Raw genomic sequence first — 22,987 nt, 5'->3', positions numbered from 1 at the left:
TCTGGCCTCTGCATCGTTTCCCATGCTACCACACGGATCCCCCCCACGTCTCCTCTCTGCCTGCTGAGCAACAAGCAGCCGTGTAGGTCCTTCGGAACACTTCATGCATGCAGAGCCCAAGGCGGCACACTGCTCTCTCTCTTCCTTTGGAAACCTAGGTTGCCGCAGCTTGCCCCAGCTCACGAAGACAGACGGAAACTTTCTCATGTGCTGGGTAACGTGGACTCAGTGAGGACAAGGGCCCTACCTGCACTCAGAAACACACTCTGCTCAGCCCTCCATCCAGGAACTCACACCGACTGGCTCGTTGGTGTAGCAGGACGTCGATGTGAGGTCCCAGCTGAGCAAAGAGCACAATTCCTCCTTTACCCTGCTAGGGCCCCAGAAGAGGTAGAGCCAACTAGGCCTCGCTCAGGCCAGCCCTCCTTCAGGGATCTTGCCACACTTCGAAACCTGCACAGTAAACGGTACTTAGCGAAGTTCCCTGGGTTTCGCCATACGCTCCCTCGGCAGCTCCACTACTGCAGGGACTCATGTTTGCTGTGAACTAGGATAGGTGGCCCTGCTTCGAAAAGCAGTCTTTTCCCCTTTGGATATCTGGATTCTTGTAGCCTCGGAGCTGTTTGTGAAACCCTAGGAAGGCCCAGCTTCCACTCACTGCAGGCACGCCCAGGGAGGAAACAAGTATGTTCCCCTAGAGAAACAGGCTGCTTGCAAGTGTCGAGGGGAGCTTCTCAGGTGCCCAGGGTGTCCCGTTTGTTTCCCTTCGAAGCTCACATCCTGCAGGTATTTATGCTGGGTGCTAACAAGGGTAGGTGGCTCTGCCGACAAAAGCAGCCTTTTCCCTTTGAAACCTTGGATTCTAGTGTCTCACGGGCTGCTTGCCAAACCTTGAAGTTGCCCAGGTTCTAGCCTCCGCAGGTACGCTTGCTTAGCAAACGAGCACTTTCCCCCGAGAAACCTGCCACGCTGGAGGAGAGTTATTCCCACAAACCTCGTTCCTCCTGTGAAAGTGCTAGGCCACCCTTACCCTCAGGGTAGTGCTAAAGTTTCCACCAGGCAAGCTCTGCGTGCCTCGGTTTCCATGAGGTCTCCACCGTAGTTATGCTTCAATGGAACGCGAGGATAGCTTTCAGGACTCCAAGCACTCTGGCCTCGGCATCGTTTCCCATGCTACCACACGGATCCCCCCCACGTCTCCTCTCTGCCTGCTGAGCAACAAGCAGCCGTGTAGGCCCTTCAGAACACTTCTTGCATGCAGAGCCTAAGGCGGCACACTGCTCTCTCTCTTCCTTTGGAAACCTAGGTTGCCGCAGCTTGCCCCAGCTCACGAAGACAGTCAGAGCCGGTCTCATGTGCTGGGTAACGTAGACTCAGTTAGGAAAAGGGCCCTACCCGCACTCAGAAAAGCACTCGGCTCAGCCTCCCATCCAAGAGCTCACACGGACTGGCTCGCTGGTTTAGCAGGTCGTCGATGTGAGGTGCAAGCTGAGCAAAGAGCACAATTTCTCCTTTACCCTGCTAGGGCCCCGGAAGAGGTAGAGCCAACTAGGCCTCGCTCAGGCCAGCCCTCCTTCAGGGATCTTGCCTCACTCCGAAGCCTGCACAGTAAAAGGTACTTACCGAAGTTCCTAGGGTTTCGCCATGCTCTCCCTCGGCAGCTCCACTACTGCAGGGACTCATGTTTGCTGTGAACTAGGATAGGTGGCCCTATTTCGAAAAGCAGTCTTTTCCCCTTTGGAAATCTGGATTCTTGTAGCCTCGGAGCTGTTTGCGAAACCCTAGGAAGGCCCAGCTTCTACTCACTGCAGGCACGCCCAGGGAGGAAAGAAGTATGTTCCCCCAGAGAAACAGGCTGCTTGCAAGTGTCGAGGGGAGCTTCTCAGGTGCCCAGTGTGTCCCGTTTGTTTCCCTTCGCAGCTCCCATCCTGCAGGTACTTTGCTGTGTGATAACAAGGGTAGGTGGCTCTGCCGACAAAAGCAGCCTTTTCCCTTTGGAAGCTTGGATTCTAGTGTCTCAGGGGCTGCTTGCTAAACCTTGAAGTTGCCCAGGTTCTAGCCTCCGCAGGTACGCTTGCTTAGCAAACGAGCACTTTCCCCCCAGAAACCAGGTTCCTGCCACGCTGGAGGAGAGTTAATCCTCAGACCTCGTTTCTCCTGTGAATGCGCTAGGCCACCCTGAGCCTCAGGGTAGTGCTTAAGTTTCCACCAGGCAAGCTCTGCGTGCCTCGGTTTCCATGAGGTCTCCACCGTTGTTGTGCTTCAATGGAACGCGAGGATAGCTTTCAGGACTCCAAGCACTCTGGCCTCTGCATCGTTTCCCATGCTACCACACGGATCCCCCCCACGTCTCCTCTCTGCCTGCTGAGCAACAAGCAGCCGTGTAGGTCCTTCGGAACACTTCATGCATGCAGAGCCCAAGGCGGCACACTGCTCTCTCTCTTCCTTTGGAAACCTAGGTTGCCGCAGCTTGCCCCAGCTCACGAAGACAGACGGAAACTTTCTCATGTGCTGGGTAACGTGGACTCAGTGAGGACAAGGGCCCTACCTGCACTCAGAAACACACTCTGCTCAGCCCTCCATCCAGGAACTCACACCGACTGGCTCGTTGGTGTAGCAGGACGTCGATGTGAGGTCCAAGCTGAGCAAAGAGCACAATTCCTCCTTTACCCTGCTAGGGCCCCGGAAGAGGTAGAGCCAACTAGGCCTCGCTCAGGCCAGCCCTCCTTCAGGGATCTTGCCACACTTCGAAACCTGCACAGTAAACGGTACTTAGCGAAGTTCCCTGGGTTTCGCCATACTCTCCCTCGGCAGCTCCACTACTGCAGGGACTCATGTTTGCTGTGAACTAGGATAGGTGGCCCTGCTTCGAAAAGCAGTCTTTTCCCCTTTGGATATCTGGATTCTTGTAGCCTCGGAGCTGTTTGTGAAACCCTAGGAAGGCCCAGCTTCCACTCACTGCAGGCACGCCCAGGGAGGAAACAAGTATGTTCCCCCAGAGAAACAGGCTGCTTGCAAGTGTCGAGGGGAGCTTCTCAGGTGCCCAGGGTGTCCCGTTTGTTTCCCTTCGCAGCTCACATCCTGCAGGTATTTATGCTGGGTGCTAACAAGGGTAGGTGGCTCTGCCGACAAAAGCAGCCTTTTCCCTTTGAAACCTTGGATTCTAGTGTCTCACGGGCTGCTTGCCAAACCTTGAAGTTGCCCAGGTTCTAGCCTCCGCAGGTACGCTTGCTTAGCAAACGAGCACTTTCCCCCGAGAAACCTGCCACGCTGGAGGAGAGTTATTCCCACAAACCTCGTTCCTCCTGTGAAAGCGCTAGGCCACCCTTAGCCTCAGGGTAGTGCTAAAGTTTCCACCAGGCAAGCTCTGCGTGCCTCGGTTTCCATGAGGTCTCCACCGTAGTTATGCTTCAATGGAACGCGAGGATAGCTTTCAGGACTCCAAGCACTCTGGCCTCGGCATCGTTTTCCATGCTACCACACGGATCCCCCCCACGTCTCCTCTCTGCCTGCTGAGCAACAAGCAGCCGTGTAGGCCCTTCGGAACACTTCTTGCATGCAGAGCCTAAGGCGGCACACTGCTCTCTCTCTTCCTTTGGAAACCTAGGTTGCCGCAGCTTGCCCCAGCTCACGAAGACAGTCAGAGCCGGTCTCATGTGCTGGGTAACGTAGACTCAGTTAGGAAAAGGGCCCTACCCGCACTCAGAAAAGCACTCGGCTCAGCCTCCCATCCAAGAGCTCACACGGACTGGCTCGCTGGTTTAGCAGGTCGTCGATGTGAGGTGCAAGCTGAGCAAAGAGCACAATTTCTCCTTTACCCTGCTAGGGCCCCGGAAGAGGTAGAGCCAACTAGGCCTCGCTCAGGCCAGCCCTCCTTCAGGGATCTTGCCTCACTCCGAAGCCTGCACAGTAAAAGGTACTTACCGAAGTTCCTAGGGTTTCGCCATGCTCTCCCTCGGCAGCTCCACTACTGCAGGGACTCATGTTTGCTGTGAACTAGGATAGGTGGCCCTATTTCGAAAAGCAGTCTTTTCCCCTTTGGAAATCTGGATTCTTGTAGCCTCGGAGCTGTTTGCGAAACCCTAGGAAGGCCCAGCTTCTACTCACTGCAGGCACGCCCAGGGAGGAAAGAAGTATGTTCCCCCAGAGAAACAGGCTGCTTGCAAGTGTCGAGGGGAGCTTCTCAGGTGCCCAGTGTGTCCCGTTTGTTTCCCTTCGCAGCTCCCATCCTGCAGGTACTTTGCTGTGTGATAACAAGGGTAGGTGGCTCTGCCGACAAAAGCAGCCTTTTCCCTTTGGAAGCTTGGATTCTAGTGTCTCAGGGGCTGCTTGCTAAACCTTGAAGTTGCCCAGGTTCTAGCCTCCGCAGGTACGCTTGCTTAGCAAACGAGCACTTTCCCCCCAGAAACCAGGTTCCTGCCACGCTGGAGGAGAGTTAATCCTCAGACCTCGTTTCTCCTGTGAATGCGCTAGGCCACCCTGAGCCTCAGGGTAGTGCTTAAGTTTCCACCAGGCAAGCTCTGCGTGCCTCGGTTTCCATGAGGTCTCCACCGTTGTTGTGCTTCAATGGAACGCGAGGATAGCTTTCAGGACTCCAAGCACTCTGGCCTCTGCATCGTTTCCCATGCTACCACACGGATCCCCCCCACGTCTCCTCTCTGCCTGCTGAGCAACAAGCAGCCGTGTAGGTCCTTCGGAACACTTCATGCATGCAGAGCCCAAGGCGGCACACTGCTCTCTCTCTTCCTTTGGAAACCTAGGTTGCCGCAGCTTGCCCCAGCTCACGAAGACAGACGGAAACTTTCTCATGTGCTGGGTAACGTGGACTCAGTGAGGACAAGGGCCCTACCTGCACTCAGAAACACACTCTGCTCAGCCCTCCATCCAGGAACTCACACCGACTGGCTCGTTGGTGTAGCAGGACGTCGATGTGAGGTCCAAGCTGAGCAAAGAGCACAATTCCTCCTTTACCCTGCTAGGGCCCCGGAAGAGGTAGAGCCAACTAGGCCTCGCTCAGGCCAGCCCTCCTTCAGGGATCTTGCCACACTTCGAAACCTGCACAGTAAACGGTACTTAGCGAAGTTCCCTGGGTTTCGCCATACTCTCCCTCGGCAGCTCCACTACTGCAGGGACTCATGTTTGCTGTGAACTAGGATAGGTGGCCCTGCTTCGAAAAGCAGTCTTTTCCCCTTTGGATATCTGGATTCTTGTAGCCTCGGAGCTGTTTGTGAAACCCTAGGAAGGCCCAGCTTCCACTCACTGCAGGCACGCCCAGGGAGGAAACAAGTATGTTCCCCCAGAGACACAGGCTGCTTGCAAGTGTCGAGGGGAGCTTCTCAGGTGCCCAGGGTGTCCCGTTTGTTTCCCTTCGCAGCTCACATCCTGCAGGTATTTATGCTGGGTGCTAACAAGGGTAGGTGGCTCTGCCGACAAAAGCAGCCTTTTCCCTTTGAAACCTTGGATTCTAGTGTCTCACGGGCTGCTTGCCAAACCTTGAAGTTGCCCAGGTTCTAGCCTCCGCAGGTACGCTTGCTTAGCAAACGAGCACTTTCCCCCGAGAAACCTGCCACGCTGGAGGAGAGTTATTCCCACAAACCTCGTTCCTCCTGTGAAAGCGCTGGGCCACCCTTAGCCTCAGGGTAGTGCTAAAGTTTCCACCAGGCAAGCTCTGCGTGCCTCGGTTTCCATGAGGTCTCCACCGTAGTTATGCTTCAATGGAACGCGAGGATAGCTTTCAGGACTCCAAGCACTCTGGCCTCGGCATCGTTTTCCATGCTACCACACGGATCCCCCCCACGTCTCCTCTCTGCCTGCTGAGCAACAAGCAGCCGTGTAGGCCCTTCGGAACACTTCTTGCATGCAGAGCCTAAGGCGGCACACTGCTCTCTCTCTTCCTTTGGAAACCTAGGTTGCCGCAGCTTGCCCCAGCTCACGAAGACAGTCAGAGCCGGTCTCATGTGCTGGGTAACGTAGACTCAGTTAGGAAAAGGGCCGTACCCGCACTCAGAAAAGCACTCTGCTCAGCCTCCCATCCAAGAGCTCACACGGACTGGCTCGCTGGTTTAGCAGGTCGTCGATGTGAGGTGCAAGCTGAGCAAAGAGCACAATTTCTCCTTTACCCTGCTAGGGCCCCGGAAGAGGTAGAGCCAACTAGGCCTCGCTCAGGCCAGCCCTCCTTCAGGGATCTTGCCTCACTCCGAAGCCTGCACAGTAAAAGGTACTTACCGAAGTTCCTAGGGTTTCGCCATGCTCTCCCTCGGCAGCTCCACTACTGCAGGGACTCATGTTTGCTGTGAACTAGGATAGGTGGCCCTATTTCGAAAAGCAGTCTTTTCCCCTTTGGAAATCTGGATTCTTGTAGCCTCGGAGCTGTTTGCGAAACCCTAGGAAGGCCCAGCTTCTACTCACTGCAGGCACGCCCAGGGAGGAAAGAAGTATGTTCCCCCAGAGAAACAGGCTGCTTGCAAGTGTCGAGGGGAGCTTCTCAGGTGCCCAGTGTGTCCCGTTTGTTTCCCTTCGCAGCTCCCATCCTGCAGGTACTTTGCTGTGTGATAACAAGGGTAGGTGGCTCTGCCGACAAAAGCAGCCTTTTCCCTTTGGAAGCTTGGATTCTAGTGTCTCAGGGGCTGCTTGCTAAACCTTGAAGTTGCCCAGGTTCTAGCCTCCGCAGGTACGCTTGCTTAGCAAACGAGCACTTTCCCCCCAGAAACCAGGTTCCTGCCACGCTGGAGGAGAGTTAATCCTCAGACCTCGTTTCTCCTGTGAATGCGCTAGGCCACCCTTAGCCTCAGGGTAGTGCTTAAGTTTCCACCAGGCAAGCTCTGCGTGCCTCGGTTTCCATGAGGTCTCCACCGTTGTTGTGCTTCAATGGAACGCGAGGATAGCTTTCAGGACTCCAAGCACTCTGGCCTCTGCATCGTTTCCCATGCTACCACACGGATCCCCCCCACGTCTCCTCTCTGCCTGCTGAGCAACAAGCAGCCGTGTAGGTCCTTCGGAACACTTCATGCATGCAGAGCCCAAGGCGGCACACTGCTCTCTCTCTTCCTTTGGAAACCTAGGTTGCCGCAGCTTGCCCCAGCTCACGAAGACAGACGGAAACTTTCTCATGTGCTGGGTAACGTGGACTCAGTGAGGACAAGGGCCCTACCTGCACTCAGAAACACACTCTGCTCAGCCCTCCATCCAGGAACTCACACCGACTGGCTCGTTGGTGTAGCAGGACGTCGATGTGAGGTCCAAGCTGAGCAAAGAGCACAATTCCTCCTTTACCCTGCTAGGGCCCCGGAAGAGGTAGAGCCAACTAGGCCTCGCTCAGGCCAGCCCTCCTTCAGGGATCTTGCCACACTTCGAAACCTGCACAGTAAACGGTACTTAGCGAAGTTCCCTGGGTTTCGCCATACTCTCCTTCGGCAGCTCCACTACTGCAGGGACTCATGTTTGCTGTGAACTAGGATAGGTGGCCCTGCTTCGAAAAGCAGTCTTTTCCCCTTTGGATATCTGGATTCTTGTAGCCTCGGAGCTGTTTGTGAAACCCTAGGAAGGCCCAGCTTCCACTCACTGCAGGCACGCCCAGGGAGGAAACAAGTATGTTCCCCCAGAGAAACAGGCTGCTTGCAAGTGTCGAGGGGAGCTTCTCAGGTGCCCAGGGTGTCCCGTTTGTTTCCCTTCGCAGCTCACATCCTGCAGGTATTTATGCTGGGTGCTAACAAGGGTAGGTGGCTCTGCCGACAAAAGCAGCCTTTTCCCTTTGAAACCTTGGATTCTAGTGTCTCACGGGCTGCTTGCCAAACCTTGAAGTTGCCCAGGTTCTAGCCTCCGCAGGTACGCTTGCTTAGCAAACGAGCACTTTCCCCCGAGAAACCTGCCACGCTGGAGGAGAGTTATTCCCACAAACCTCGTTCCTCCTGTGAAAGCGCTGGGCCACCCTTAGCCTCAGGGTAGTGCTAAAGTTTCCACCAGGCAAGCTCTGCGTGCCTCGGTTTCCATGAGGTCTCCACCGTAGTTATGCTTCAATGGAACGCGAGGATAGCTTTCAGGACTCCAAGCACTCTGGCCTCGGCATCGTTTTCCATGCTACCACACGGATCCCCCCCACGTCTCCTCTCTGCCTGCTGAGCAACAAGCAGCCGTGTAGGCCCTTCGGAACACTTCTTGCATGCAGAGCCTAAGGCGGCACACTGCTCTCTCTCTTCCTTTGGAAACCTAGGTTGCCGCAGCTTGCCCCAGCTCACGAAGACAGTCAGAGCCGGTCTCATGTGCTGGGTAACGTAGACTCAGTTAGGAAAAGGGCCCTACCCGCACTCAGAAAAGCACTCGGCTCAGCCTCCCATCCAAGAGCTCACACGGACTGGCTCGCTGGTTTAGCAGGTCGTCGATGTGAGGTGCAAGCTGAGCAAAGAGCACAATTTCTCCTTTACCCTGCTAGGGCCCCGGAAGAGGTAGAGCCAACTAGGCCTCGCTCAGGCCAGCCCTCCTTCAGGGATCTTGCCTCACTCCGAAGCCTGCACAGTAAAAGGTACTTACCGAAGTTCCTAGGGTTTCGCCATGCTCTCCCTCGGCAGCTCCACTACTGCAGGGACTCATGTTTGCTGTGAACTAGGATAGGTGGCCCTATTTCGAAAAGCAGTCTTTTCCCCTTTGGAAATCTGGATTCTTGTAGCCTCGGAGCTGTTTGCGAAACCCTAGGAAGGCCCAGCTTCTACTCACTGCAGGCACGCCCAGGGAGGAAAGAAGTATGTTCCCCCAGAGAAACAGGCTGCTTGCAAGTGTCGAGGGGAGCTTCTCAGGTGCCCAGTGTGTCCCGTTTGTTTCCCTTCGCAGCTCCCATCCTGCAGGTACTTTGCTGTGTGATAACAAGGGTAGGTGGCTCTGCCGACAAAAGCAGCCTTTTCCCTTTGGAAGCTTGGATTCTAGTGTCTCAGGGGCTGCTTGCTAAACCTTGAAGTTGCCCAGGTTCTAGCCTCCGCAGGTACGCTTGCTTAGCAAACGAGCACTTTCCCCCCAGAAACCAGGTTCCTGCCACGCTGGAGGAGAGTTAATCCTCAGACCTCGTTTCTCCTGTGAATGCGCTAGGCCACCCTTAGCCTCAGGGTAGTGCTTAAGTTTCCACCAGGCAAGCTCTGCGTGCCTCGGTTTCCATGAGGTCTCCACCGTTGTTGTGCTTCAATGGAACGCGAGGATAGCTTTCAGGACTCCAAGCACTCTGGCCTCTGCATCGTTTCCCATGCTACCACACGGATCCCCCCCACGTCTCCTCTCTGCCTGCTGAGCAACAAGCAGCCGTGTAGGTCCTTCGGAACACTTCATGCATGCAGAGCCCAAGGCGGCACACTGCTCTCTCTCTTCCTTTGGAAACCTAGGTTGCCGCAGCTTGCCCCAGCTCACGAAGACAGACGGAAACTTTCTCATGTGCTGGGTAACGTGGACTCAGTGAGGACAAGGGCCCTACCTGCACTCAGAAACACACTCTGCTCAGCCCTCCATCCAGGAACTCACACCGACTGGCTCGTTGGTGTAGCAGGACGTCGATGTGAGGTCCCAGCTGAGCAAAGAGCACAATTCCTCCTTTACCCTGCTAGGGCCCCGGAAGAGGTAGAGCCAACTAGGCCTCGCTCAGGCCAGCCCTCCTTCAGGGATCTTGCCACACTTCGAAACCTGCACAGTAAACGGTACTTAGCGAAGTTCCCTGGGTTTCGCCATACTCTCCCTCGGCAGCTCCACTACTGCAGGGACTCATGTTTGCTGTGAACTAGGATAGGTGGCCCTGCTTCGAAAAGCAGTCTTTTTCCCTTTGGATATCTGGATTCTTGTAGCCTCGGAGCTGTTTGTGAAACCCTAGGAAGGCCCAGCTTCCACTCACTGCAGGCACGCCCAGGGAGGAAACAAGTATGTTCCCCCAGAGAAACAGGCTGCTTGCAAGTGTCGAGGGGAGCTTCTCAGGTGCCCAGGGTGTCCCGTTTGTTTCCCTTCGCAGCTCACATCCTGCAGGTATTTATGCTGGGTGCTAACAAGGGTAGGTGGCTCTGCCGACAAAAGCAGCCTTTTCCCTTTGAAACCTTGGATTCTAGTGTCTCACGGGCTGCTTGCCAAACCTTGAAGTTGCCCAGGTTCTAGCCTCCGCAGGTACGCTTGCTTAGCAAACGAGCACTTTCCCCCGAGAAACCTGCCACGCTGGAGGAGAGTTATTCCCACAAACCTCGTTCCTCCTGTGAAAGCGCTGGGCCACCCTTAGCCTCAGGGTAGTGCTAAAGTTTCCACCAGGCAAGCTCTGCGTGCCTCGGTTTCCATGAGGTCTCCACCGTAGTTATGCTTCAATGGAACGCGAGGATAGCTTTCAGGACTCCAAGCACTCTGGCCTCGGCATCGTTTTCCATGCTACCACACGGATCCCCCCCACGTCTCCTCTCTGCCTGCTGAGCAACAAGCAGCCGTGTAGGCCCTTCGGAACACTTCTTGCATGCAGAGCCTAAGGCGGCACACTGCTCTCTCTCTTCCTTTGGAAACCTAGGTTGCCGCAGCTTGCCCCAGCTCACGAAGACAGTCAGAGCCGGTCTCATGTGCTGGGTAACGTAGACTCAGTTAGGAAAAGGGCCCTACCCGCACTCAGAAAAGCACTCGGCTCAGCCTCCCATCCAAGAGCTCACACGGACTGGCTCGCTGGTTTAGCAGGTCGTCGATGTGAGGTGCAAGCTGAGCAAAGAGCACAATTTCTCCTTTACCCTGCTAGGGCCCCGGAAGAGGTAGAGCCAACTAGGCCTCGCTCAGGCCAGCCCTCCTTCAGGGATCTTGCCTCACTCCGAAGCCTGCACAGTAAAAGGTACTTACCGAAGTTCCTAGGGTTTCGCCATGCTCTCCCTCGGCAGCTCCACTACTGCAGGGACTCATGTTTGCTGTGAACTAGGATAGGTGGCCCTATTTCGAAAAGCAGTCTTTTCCCCTTTGGAAATCTGGATTCTTGTAGCCTCGGAGCTGTTTGCGAAACCCTAGGAAGGCCCAGCTTCTACTCACTGCAGGCACGCCCAGGGAGGAAAGAAGTATGTTCCCCCAGAGAAACAGGCTGCTTGCAAGTGTCGAGGGGAGCTTCTCAGGTGCCCAGTGTGTCCCGTTTGTTTCCCTTCGCAGCTCCCATCCTGCAGGTACTTTGCTGTGTGATAACAAGGGTAGGTGGCTCTGCCGACAAAAGCAGCCTTTTCCCTTTGGAAGCTTGGATTCTAGTGTCTCAGGGGCTGCTTGCTAAACCTTGAAGTTGCCCAGGTTCTAGCCTCCGCAGGTACGCTTGCTTAGCAAACGAGCACTTTCCCCCCAGAAACCAGGTTCCTGCCACGCTGGAGGAGAGTTAATCCTCAGACCTCGTTTCTCCTGTGAATGCGCTAGGCCACCCTTAGCCTCAGGGTAGTGCTTAAGTTTCCACCAGGCAAGCTCTGCGTGCCTCGGTTTCCATGAGGTCTCCACCGTTGTTGTGCTTCAATGGAACGCGAGGATAGCTTTCAGGACTCCAAGCACTCTGGCCTCTGCATCGTTTCCCATGCTACCACACGGATCCCCCCCACGTCTCCTCTCTGCCTGCTGAGCAACAAGCAGCCGTGTAGGTCCTTCGGAACACTTCATGCATGCAGAGCCCAAGGCGGCACACTGCTCTCTCTCTTCCTTTGGAAACCTAGGTTGCCGCAGCTTGCCCCAGCTCACGAAGACAGACGGAAACTTTCTCATGTGCTGGGTAACGTGGACTCAGTGAGGACAAGGGCCCTACCTGCACTCAGAAACACACTCTGCTCAGCCCTCCATCCAGGAACTCACACCGACTGGCTCGTTGGTGTAGCAGGACGTCGATGTGAGGTCCCAGCTGAGCAAAGAGCACAATTCCTCCTTTACCCTGCTAGGGCCCCGGAAGAGGTAGAGCCAACTAGGCCTCGCTCAGGCCAGCCCTCCTTCAGGGATCTTGCCACACTTCGAAACCTGCACAGTAAACGGTACTTAGCGAAGTTCCCTGGGTTTCGCCATACTCTCCCTCGGCAGCTCCACTACTGCAGGGACTCATGTTTGCTGTGAACTAGGATAGGTGGCCCTGCTTCGAAAAGCAGTCTTTTTCCCTTTGGATATCTGGATTCTTGTAGCCTCGGAGCTGTTTGTGAAACCCTAGGAAGGCCCAGCTTCCACTCACTGCAGGCACGCCCAGGGAGGAAACAAGTATGTTCCCCCAGAGAAACAGGCTGCTTGCAAGTGTCGAGGGGAGCTTCTCAGGTGCCCAGGGTGTCCCGTTTGTTTCCCTTCGCAGCTCACATCCTGCAGGTATTTATGCTGGGTGCTAACAAGGGTAGGTGGCTCTGCCGACAAAAGCAGCCTTTTCCCTTTGAAACCTTGGATTCTAGTGTCTCACGGGCTGCTTGCCAAACCTTGAAGTTGCCCAGGTTCTAGCCTCCGCAGGTACGCTTGCTTAGCAAACGAGCACTTTCCCCCGAGAAACCTGCCACGCTGGAGGAGAGTTATTCCCACAAACCTCGTTCCTCCTGTGAAAGCGCTGGGCCACCCTTAGCCTCAGGGTAGTGCTAAAGTTTCCACCAGGCAAGCTCTGCGTGCCTCGGTTTCCATGAGGTCTCCACCGTAGTTATGCTTCAATGGAACGCGAGGATAGCTTTCAGGACTCCAAGCACTCTGGCCTCGGCATCGTTTTCCATGCTACCACACGGATCCCCCCCACGTCTCCTCTCTGCCTGCTGAGCAACAAGCAGCCGTGTAGGCCCTTCGGAACACTTCTTGCATGCAGAGCCTAAGGCGGCACACTGCTCTCTCTCTTCCTTTGGAAACCTAGGTTGCCGCAGCTTGCCCCAGCTCACGAAGACAGTCAGAGCCGGTCTCATGTGCTGGGTAACGTAGACTCAGTTAGGAAAAGGGCCCTACCCGCACTCAGAAAAGCACTCGGCTCAGCCTCCCATCCAAGAGCTCACACGGACTGGCTCGCTGGTTTAGCAGGTCGTCGATGTGAGGTGCAAGCTGAGCAAAGAGCACAATTTCTCCTTTACCCTGCTAGGGCCCCGGAAGAGGTAGAGCCAACTAGGCCTCGCTCAGGCCAGCCCTCCTTCAGGGATCTTGCCTCACTCCGAAGCCTGCACAGTAAAAGGTACTTACCGAAGTTCCTAGGGTTTCGCCATGCTCTCCCTCGGCAGCTCCACTACTGCAGGGACTCATGTTTGCTGTGAACTAGGATAGGTGGCCCTATTTCGAAAAGCAGTCTTTTCCCCTTTGGAAATCTGGATTCTTGTAGCCTCGGAGCTGTTTGCGAAACCCTAGGAAGGCCCAGCTTCTACTCACTGCAGGCACGCCCAGGGAGGAAAGAAGTATGTTCCCCCAGAGAAACAGGCTGCTTGCAAGTGTCGAGGGGAGCTTCTCAGGTGCCCAGTGTGTCCCGTTTGTTTCCCTTCGCAGCTCCCATCCTGCAGGTACTTTGCTGTGTGATAACAAGGGTAGGTGGCTCTGCCGACAAAAGCAGCCTTTTCCCTTTGGAAGCTTGGATTCTAGTGTCTCAGGGGCTGCTTGCTAAACCTTGAAGTTGCCCAGGTTCTAGCCTCCGCAGGTACGCTTGCTTAGCAAACGAGCACTTTCCCCCCAGAAACCAGGTTCCTGCCACGCTGGAGGAGAGTTAATCCTCAGACCTCGTTTCTCCTGTGAATGCGCTAGGCCACCCTTAGCCTCAGGGTAGTGCTTAAGTTTCCACCAGGCAAGCTCTGCGTGCCTCGGTTTCCATGAGGTCTCCACCGTTGTTGTGCTTCAATGGAACGCGAGGATAGCTTTCAGGACTCCAAGCACTCTGGCCTCTGCATCGTTTCCCATGCTACCACACGGATCCCCCCCACGTCTCCTCTCTGCCTGCTGAGCAACAAGCAGCCGTGTAGGTCCTTCGGAACACTTCATGCATGCAGAGCCCAAGGCGGCACACTGCTCTCTCTCTTCCTTTGGAAACCTAGGTTGCCGCAGCTTGCCCCAGCTCACGAAGACAGACGGAAACTTTCTCATGTGCTGGGTAACGTGGACTCAGTGAGGACAAGGGCCCTACCTGCACTCAGAAACACACTCTGCTCAGCCCTCCATCCAGGAACTCACACCGACTGGCTCGTTGGTGTAGCAGGACGTCGATGTGAGGTCCAAGCTGAGCAAAGAGCACAATTCCTCCTTTACCCTGCTAGGGCCCCGGAAGAGGTAGAGCCAACTAGGCCTCGCTCAGGCCAGCCCTCCTTCAGGGATCTTGCCACACTTCGAAACCTGCACAGTAAACGGTACTTAGCGAAGTTCCCTGGGTTTCGCCATACTCTCCCTCGGCAGCTCCACTACTGCAGGGACTCATGTTTGCTGTGAACTAGGATAGGTGGCCCTGCTTCGAAAAGCAGTCTTTTCCCCTTTGGATATCTGGATTCTTGTAGCCTCGGAGCTGTTTGTGAAACCCTAGGAAGGCCCAGCTTCCACTCACTGCAGGCACGCCCAGGGAGGAAACAAGTATGTTCCCCCAGAGAAACAGGCTGCTTGCAAGTGTCGAGGGGAGCTTCTCAGGTGCCCAGGGTGTCCCGTTTGTTTCCCTTCGCAGCTCACATCCTGCAGGTATTTATGCTGGGTGCTAACAAGGGTAGGTGGCTCTGCCGACAAAAGCAGCCTTTTCCCTTTGAAACCTTGGATTCTAGTGTCTCACGGGCTGCTTGCCAAACCTTGAAGTTGCCCAGGTTCTAGCCTCCGCAGGTACGCTTGCTTAGCAAACGAGCACTTTCCCCCCAGAAACCAGGTTCCTGCCACGCTGGAGGAGAGTTAATCCTCAGACCTCGTTTCTCCTGTGAATGCGCTAGGCCACCCTTAGCCTCAGGGTAGTGCTTAAGTTTCCACCAGGCAAGCTCTGCGTGCCTCGGTTTCCATGAGGTCTCCACCGTTGTTGTGCTTCAATGGAACGCGAGGATAGCTTTCAGGACTCCAAGCACTCTGGCCTCTGCATCGTTTCCCATGCTACCACACGGATCCCCCCCACGTCTCCTCTCTGCCTGCTGAGCAACAAGCAGCCGTGTAGGCCCTTCGGAACACTTCTTGCATGCAGAGCCTAAGGCGGCACACTGCTCTCTCTCTTCCTTTGGAAACCTAGGTTGCCGCAGCTTGCCCCAGCTCACGAAGACAGTCAGAGCCGGTCTCATGTGCTGGGTAACGTAGACTCAGTTAGGAAAAGGGCCCTACCCGCACTCAGAAAAGCACTCGGCTCAGCCTCCCATCCAAGAGCTCACACGGACTGGCTCGCTGGTTTAGCAGGTCGTCGATGTGAGGTGCAAGCTGAGCAAAGAGCACAATTTCTCCTTTACCCTGCTAGGGCCCCGGAAGAGGTAGAGCCAACTAGGCCTCGCTCAGGCCAGCCCTCCTTCAGGGATCTTGCCTCACTCCGAAGCCTGCACAGTAAAAGGTACTTACCGAAGTTCCTAGGGTTTCGCCATGCTCTCCCTCGGCAGCTCCACTACTGCAGGGACTCATGTTTGCTGTGAACTAGGATAGGTGGCCCTATTTCGAAAAGCAGTCTTTTCCCCTTTGGAAATCTGGATTCTTGTAGCCTCGGAGCTGTTTGCGAAACCCTAGGAAGGCCCAGCTTCTACTCACTGCAGGCACGCCCAGGGAGGAAAGAAGTATGTTCCCCCAGAGAAACAGGCTGCTTGCAAGTGTCGAGGGGAGCTTCTCAGGTGCCCAGTGTGTCCCGTTTGTTTCCCTTCGCAGCTCCCATCCTGCAGGTACTTTGTTGTGTGATAACAAGGGTAGGTGGCTCTGCCGACAAAAGCAGCCTTTTCCCTTTGGAAGCTTGGATTCTAGTGTCTCAGGGGCTGCTTGCTAAACCTTGAAGTTGCCCAGGTTCTAGCCTCCGCAGGTACGCTTGCTTAGCAAACGAGCACTTTCCCCCCAGAAACCAGGTTCCTGCCACGCTGGAGGAGAGTTAATCCTCAGACCTCGTTTCTCCTGTGAATGCGCTAGGCCACCCTTAGCCTCAGGGTAGTGCTTAAGTTTCCACCAGGCAAGCTCTGCGTGCCTCGGTTTCCATGAGGTCTCCACCGTTGTTGTGCTTCAATGGAACGCGAGGATAGCTTTCAGGACTCCAAGCACTCTGGCCTCTGCATCGTTTCCCATGCTACCACACGGATCCCCCCCACGTCTCCTCTCTGCCTGCTGAGCAACAAGCAGCCGTGTAGGTCCTTCGGAACACTTCATGCATGCAGAGCCCAAGGCGGCACACTGCTCTCTCTCTTCCTTTGGAAACCTAGGTTGCCGCAGCTTGCCCCAGCTCACGAAGACAGACGGAAACTTTCTCATGTGCTGGGTAACGTGGACTCAGTGAGGACAAGGGCCCTACCTGCACTCAGAAACACACTCTGCTCAGCCCTCCATCCAGGAACTCACACCGACTGGCTCGTTGGTGTAGCAGGACGTCGATGTGAGGTCCAAGCTGAGCAAAGAGCACAATTCCTCCTTTACCCTGCTAGGGCCCCGGAAGAGGTAGAGCCAACTAGGCCTCGCTCAGGCCAGCCCTCCTTCAGGGATCTTGCCACACTTCGAAACCTGCACAGTAAACGGTACTTAGCGAAGTTCCCTGGGTTTCGCCATACTCTCCCTCGGCAGCTCCACTACTGCAGGGACTCATGTTTGCTGTGAACTAGGATAGGTGGCCCTGCTTCGAAAAGCAGTCTTTTCCCCTTTGGATATCTGGATTCTTGTAGCCTCGGAGCTGTTTGTGAAACCCTAGGAAGGCCCAGCTTCCACTCACTGCAGGCACGCCCAGGGAGGAAACACGTATGTTCCCCCAGAGAAACAGGCTGCTTGCAAGTGTCGAGGGGAGCTTCTCAGGTGCCCAGGGTGTCCCGTTTGTTTCCCTTCGCAGCTCACATCCTGCAGGTATTTATGCTGGGTGCTAACAAGGGTAGGTGGCTCTGCCGACAAAAGCAGCCTTTTCCCTTTGAAACCTTGGATTCTAGTGTCTCACGGGCTGCTTGCCAAACCTTGAAGTTGCCCAGGTTCTAGCCTCCGCAGGTACGCTTGCTTAGCAAACGAGCACTTTCCCCCGAGAAACCTGCCACGCTGGAGGAGAGTTATTCCCACAAACCTCGTTCCTCCTGTGAAAGCGCTGGGCCACCCTTAGCCTCAGGGTAGTGCTAAAGTTTCCACCAGGCAAGCTCTGCGTGCCTCGGTTTCCATGAGGTCTCCACCGTAGTTATGCTTCAATGGAACGCGAGGATAGCTTTCAGGACTCCAAGCACTCTGGCCTCGGCATCGTTTTCCATGCTACCACACGGATCCCCCCCACGTCTCCTCTCTGCCTGCTGAGCAACAAGCAGCCGTGTAGGCCCTTCGGAACACTTCTTGCATGCAGAGCCTAAGGCGGCACACTGCTCTCTCTCTTCCTTTGGAAACCTAGGTTGCCGCAGCTTGCCCCAGCTCACGAAGACAGTCAGAGCCGGTCTCATGTGCTGGGTAACGTAGACTCAGTTAGGAAAAGGGCCCTACCCGCACTCAGAAAAGCACTCGGCTCAGCTTCCCATCCAAGAGCTCACACGGACTGGCTCGCTGGTTTAGCAGGTCGTCGATGTGAGGTGCAAGCTGAGCAAAGAGCACAATTTCTCCTTTACCCTGCTAGGGCCCCGGAAGAGGTAGAGCCAACTAGGCCTCGCTCAGGCCAGCCCTCCTTCAGGGATCTTGCCTCACTCCGAAGCCTGCACAGTAAAAGGTACTTACCGAAGTTCCTAGGGTTTCGCCATGCTCTCCCTCGGCAGCTCCACTACTGCAGGGACTCATGTTTGCTGTGAACTAGGATAGGTGGCCCTATTTCGAAAAGCAGTCTTTTCCCCTTTGGAAATCTGGATTCTTGTAGCCTCGGAGCTGTTTGCGAAACCCTAGGAAGGCCCAGCTTCTACTCACTGCAGGCACGCCCAGGGAGGAAAGAAGTATGTTCCCCCAGAGAAACAGGCTGCTTGCAAGTGTCGAGGGGAGCTTCTCAGGTGCCCAGTGTGTCCCGTTTGTTTCCCTTCGCAGCTCCCATCCTGCAGGTACTTTGCTGTGTGATAACAAGGGTAGGTGGCTCTGCCGACAAAAGCAGCCTTTTCCCTTTGGAAGCTTGGATTCTAGTGTCTCAGGGGCTGCTTGCTAAACCTTGAAGTTGCCCAGGTTCTAGCCTCCGCAGGTACGCTTGCTTAGCAAACGAGCACTTTCCCCCCAGAAACCAGGTTCCTGCCACGCTGGAGGAGAGTTAATCCTCAGACCTCGTTTCTCCTGTGAATGCGCTAGGCCACCCTTAGCCTCAGGGTAGTGCTTAAGTTTCCACCAGGCAAGCTCTGCGTGCCTCGGTTTCCATGAGGTCTCCACCGTTGTTGTGCTTCAATGGAACGCGAGGATAGCTTTCAGGACTCCAAGCACTCTGGCCTCTGCATCGTTTCCCATGCTACCACACGGATCCCCCCCACGTCTCCTCTCTGCCTGCTGAGCAACAAGCAGCCGTGTAGGTCCTTCGGAACACTTCATGCATGCAGAGCCCAAGGCGGCACACTGCTCTCTCTCTTCCTTTGGAAACCTAGGTTGCCGCAGCTTGCCCCAGCTCACGAAGACAGACGGAAACTTTCTCATGTGCTGGGTAACGTGGACTCAGTGAGGACAAGGGCCCTACCTGCACTCAGAAACACACTCTGCTCAGCCCTCCATCCAGGAACTCACACCGACTGGCTCGTTGGTGTAGCAGGACGTCGATGTGAGGTCCAAGCTGAGCAAAGAGCACAATTCCTCCTTTACCCTGCTAGGGCCCCGGAAGAGGTAGAGCCAACTAGGCCTCGCTCAGGCCAGCCCTCCTTCAGGGATCTTGCCACACTTCGAAACCTGCACAGTAAACGGTACTTAGCGAAGTTCCCTGGGTTTCGCCATACTCTCCCTCGGCAGCTCCACTACTGCAGGGACTCATGTTTGCTGTGAACTAGGATAGGTGGCCCTGCTTCGAAAAGCAGTCTTTTTCCCTTTGGATATCTGGATTCTTGTAGCCTCGGAGCTGTTTGTGAAACCCTAGGAAGGCCCAGCTTCCACTCACTGCAGGCACGCCCAGGGAGGAAACAAGTATGTTCCCCCAGAGAAACAGGCTGCTTGCAAGTGTCGAGGGGAGCTTCTCAGGTGCCCAGGGTGTCCCGTTTGTTTCCCTTCGCAGCTCACATCCTGCAGGTATTTATGCTGGGTGCTAACAAGGGTAGGTGGCTCTGCCGACAAAAGCAGCCTTTTCCCTTTGAAACCTTGGATTCTAGTGTCTCACGGGCTGCTTGCCAAACCTTGAAGTTGCCCAGGTTCTAGCCTCCGCAGGTACGCTTGCTTAGCAAACGAGCACTTTCCCCCCAGAAACCAGGTTCCTGCCACGCTGGAGGAGAGTTAATCCTCAGACCTCGTTTCTCCTGTGAATGCGCTAGGCCACCCTTAGCCTCAGGGTAGTGCTTAAGTTTCCACCAGGCAAGCTCTGCGTGCCTCGGTTTCCATGAGGTCTCCACCGTTGTTGTGCTTCAATGGAACGCGAGGATAGCTTTCAGGACTCCAAGCACTCTGGCCTCTGCATCGTTTCCCATGCTACCACACGGATCCCCCCCACGTCTCCTCTCTGCCTGCTGAGCAACAAGCAGCCGTGTAGGCCCTTCGGAACACTTCTTGCATGCAGAGCCTAAGGCGGCACACTGCTCTCTCTCTTCCTTTGGAAACCTAGGTTGCCGCAGCTTGCCCCAGCTCACGAAGACAGTCAGAGCCGGTCTCATGTGCTGGGTAACGTAGACTCAGTTAGGAAAAGGGCCCTACCCGCACTCAGAAAAGCACTCGGCTCAGCCTCCCATCCAAGAGCTCACACGGACTGGCTCGCTGGTTTAGCAGGTCGTCGATGTGAGGTGCAAGCTGAGCAAAGAGCACAATTTCTCCTTTACCCTGCTAGGGCCCCGGAAGAGGTAGAGCCAACTAGGCCTCGCTCAGGCCAGCCCTCCTTCAGGGATCTTGCCTCACTCCGAAGCCTGCACAGTAAAAGGTACTTACCGAAGTTCCTAGGGTTTCGCCATGCTCTCCCTCGGCAGCTCCACTACTGCAGGGACTCATGTTTGCTGTGAACTAGGATAGGTGGCCCTATTTCGAAAAGCAGTCTTTTCCCCTTTGGAAATCTGGATTCTTGTAGCCTCGGAGCTGTTTGCGAAACCCTAGGAAGGCCCAGCTTCTACTCACTGCAGGCACGCCCAGGGAGGAAAGAAGTATGTTCCCCCAGAGAAACAGGCTGCTTGCAAGTGTCGAGGGGAGCTTCTCAGGTGCCCAGTGTGTCCCGTTTGTTTCCCTTCGCAGCTCCCATCCTGCAGGTACTTTGTTGTGTGATAACAAGGGTAGGTGGCTCTGCCGACAAAAGCAGCCTTTTCCCTTTGGAAGCTTGGATTCTAGTGTCTCAGGGGCTGCTTGCTAAACCTTGAAGTTGCCCAGGTTCTAGCCTCCGCAGGTACGCTTGCTTAGCAAACGAGCACTTTCCCCCCAGAAACCAGGTTCCTGCCACGCTGGAGGAGAGTTAATCCTCAGACCTCGTTTCTCCTGTGAATGCGCTAGGCCACCCTTAGCCTCAGGGTAGTGCTTAAGTTTCCACCAGGCAAGCTCTGCGTGCCTCGGTTTCCATGAGGTCTCCACCGTTGTTGTGCTTCAATGGAACGCGAGGATAGCTTTCAGGACTCCAAGCACTCTGGCCTCTGCATCGTTTCCCATGCTACCACACGGATCCCCCCCACGTCTCCTCTCTGCCTGCTGAGCAACAAGCAGCCGTGTAGGTCCTTCGGAACACTTCATGCATGCAGAGCCCAAGGCGGCACACTGCTCTCTCTCTTCCTTTGGAAACCTAGGTTGCCGCAGCTTGCCCCAGCTCACGAAGACAGACGGAAACTTTCTCATGTGCTGGGTAACGTGGACTCAGTGAGGACAAGGGCCCTACCTGCACTCAGAAACACACTCTGCTCAGCCCTCCATCCAGGAACTCACACCGACTGGCTCGTTGGTGTAGCAGGACGTCGATGTGAGGTCCAAGCTGAGCAAAGAGCACAATTCCTCCTTTACCCTGCTAGGGCCCCGGAAGAGGTAGAGCCAACTAGGCCTCGCTCAGGCCAGCCCTCCTTCAGGGATCTTGCCACACTTCGAAACCTGCACAGTAAACGGTACTTAGCGAAGTTCCCTGGGTTTCGCCATACTCTCCCTCGGCAGCTCCACTACTGCAGGGACTCATGTTTGCTGTGAACTAGGATAGGTGGCCCTGCTTCGAAAAGCAGTCTTTTCCCCTTTGGATATCTGGATTCTTGTAGCCTCGGAGCTGTTTGTGAAACCCTAGGAAGGCCCAGCTTCCACTCACTGCAGGCACGCCCAGGGAGGAAACACGTATGTTCCCCCAGAGAAACAGGCTGCTTGCAAGTGTCGAGGGGAGCTTCTCAGGTGCCCAGGGTGTCCCGTTTGTTTCCCTTCGCAGCTCACATCCTGCAGGTATTTATGCTGGGTGCTAACAAGGGTAGGTGGCTCTGCCGACAAAAGCAGCCTTTTCCCTTTGAAACCTTGGATTCTAGTGTCTCACGGGCTGCTTGCCAAACCTTGAAGTTGCCCAGGTTCTAGCCTCCGCAGGTACGCTTGCTTAGCAAACGAGCACTTTCCCCCGAGAAACCTGCCACGCTGGAGGAGAGTTATTCCCACAAACCTCGTTCCTCCTGTGAAAGCGCTGGGCCACCCTTAGCCTCAGGGTAGTGCTAAAGTTTCCACCAGGCAAGCTCTGCGTGCCTCGGTTTCCATGAGGTCTCCACCGTAGTTATGCTTCAATGGAACGCGAGGATAGCTTTCAGGACTCCAAGCACTCTGGCCTCGGCATCGTTTTCCATGCTACCACACGGATCCCCCCCACGTCTCCTCTCTGCCTGCTGAGCAACAAGCAGCCGTGTAGGCCCTTCGGAACACTTCTTGCATGCAGAGCCTAAGGCGGCACACTGCTCTCTCTCTTCCTTTGGAAACCTAGGTTGCCGCAGCTTGCCCCAGCTCACGAAGACAGTCAGAGCCGGTCTCATGTGCTGGGTAACGTAGACTCAGTTAGGAAAAGGGCCCTACCCGCACTCAGAAAAGCACTCGGCTCAGCTTCCCATCCAAGAGCTCACACGGACTGGCTCGCTGGTTTAGCAGGTCGTCGATGTGAGGTGCAAGCTGAGCAAAGAGCACAATTTCTCCTTTACCCTGCTAGGGCCCCGGAAGAGGTAGAGCCAACTAGGCCTCGCTCAGGCCAGCCCTCCTTCAGGGATCTTGCCTCACTCCGAAGCCTGCACAGTAAAAGGTACTTACCGAAGTTCCTAGGGTTTCGCCATGCTCTCCCTCGGCAGCTCCACTACTGCAGGGACTCATGTTTGCTGTGAACTAGGATAGGTGGCCCTATTTCGAAAAGCAGTCTTTTCCCCTTTGGAAATCTGGATTCTTGTAGCCTCGGAGCTGTTTGCGAAACCCTAGGAAGGCCCAGCTTCTACTCACTGCAGGCACGCCCAGGGAGGAAAGAAGTATGTTCCCCCAGAGAAACAGGCTGCTTGCAAGTGTCGAGGGGAGCTTCTCAGGTGCCCAGTGTGTCCCGTTTGTTTCCCTTCGCAGCTCCCATCCTGCAGGTACTTTGCTGTGTGATAACAAGGGTAGGTGGCTCTGCCGACAAAAGCAGCCTTTTCCCTTTGGAAGCTTGGATTCTAGTGTCTCAGGGGCTGCTTGCTAAACCTTGAAGTTGCCCAGGTTCTAGCCTCCGCAGGTACGCTTGCTTAGCAAACGAGCACTTTCCCCCCAGAAACCAGGTTCCTGCCACGCTGGAGGAGAGTTAATCCTCAGACCTCGTTTCTCCTGTGAATGCGCTAGGCCACCCTTAGCCTCAGGGTAGTGCTTAAGTTTCCACCAGGCAAGCTCTGCGTGCCTCGGTTTCCATGAGGTCTCCACCGTTGTTGTGCTTCAA

Source organism: Balaenoptera acutorostrata, chromosome X, assembly GCF_949987535.1.
Source record: "Balaenoptera acutorostrata chromosome X, mBalAcu1.1, whole genome shotgun sequence".
Classification (NCBI taxonomy): Eukaryota; Metazoa; Chordata; class Mammalia; order Artiodactyla; family Balaenopteridae; genus Balaenoptera; species Balaenoptera acutorostrata.
Note: the sequence above shows the minus strand (reverse complement) of the source record.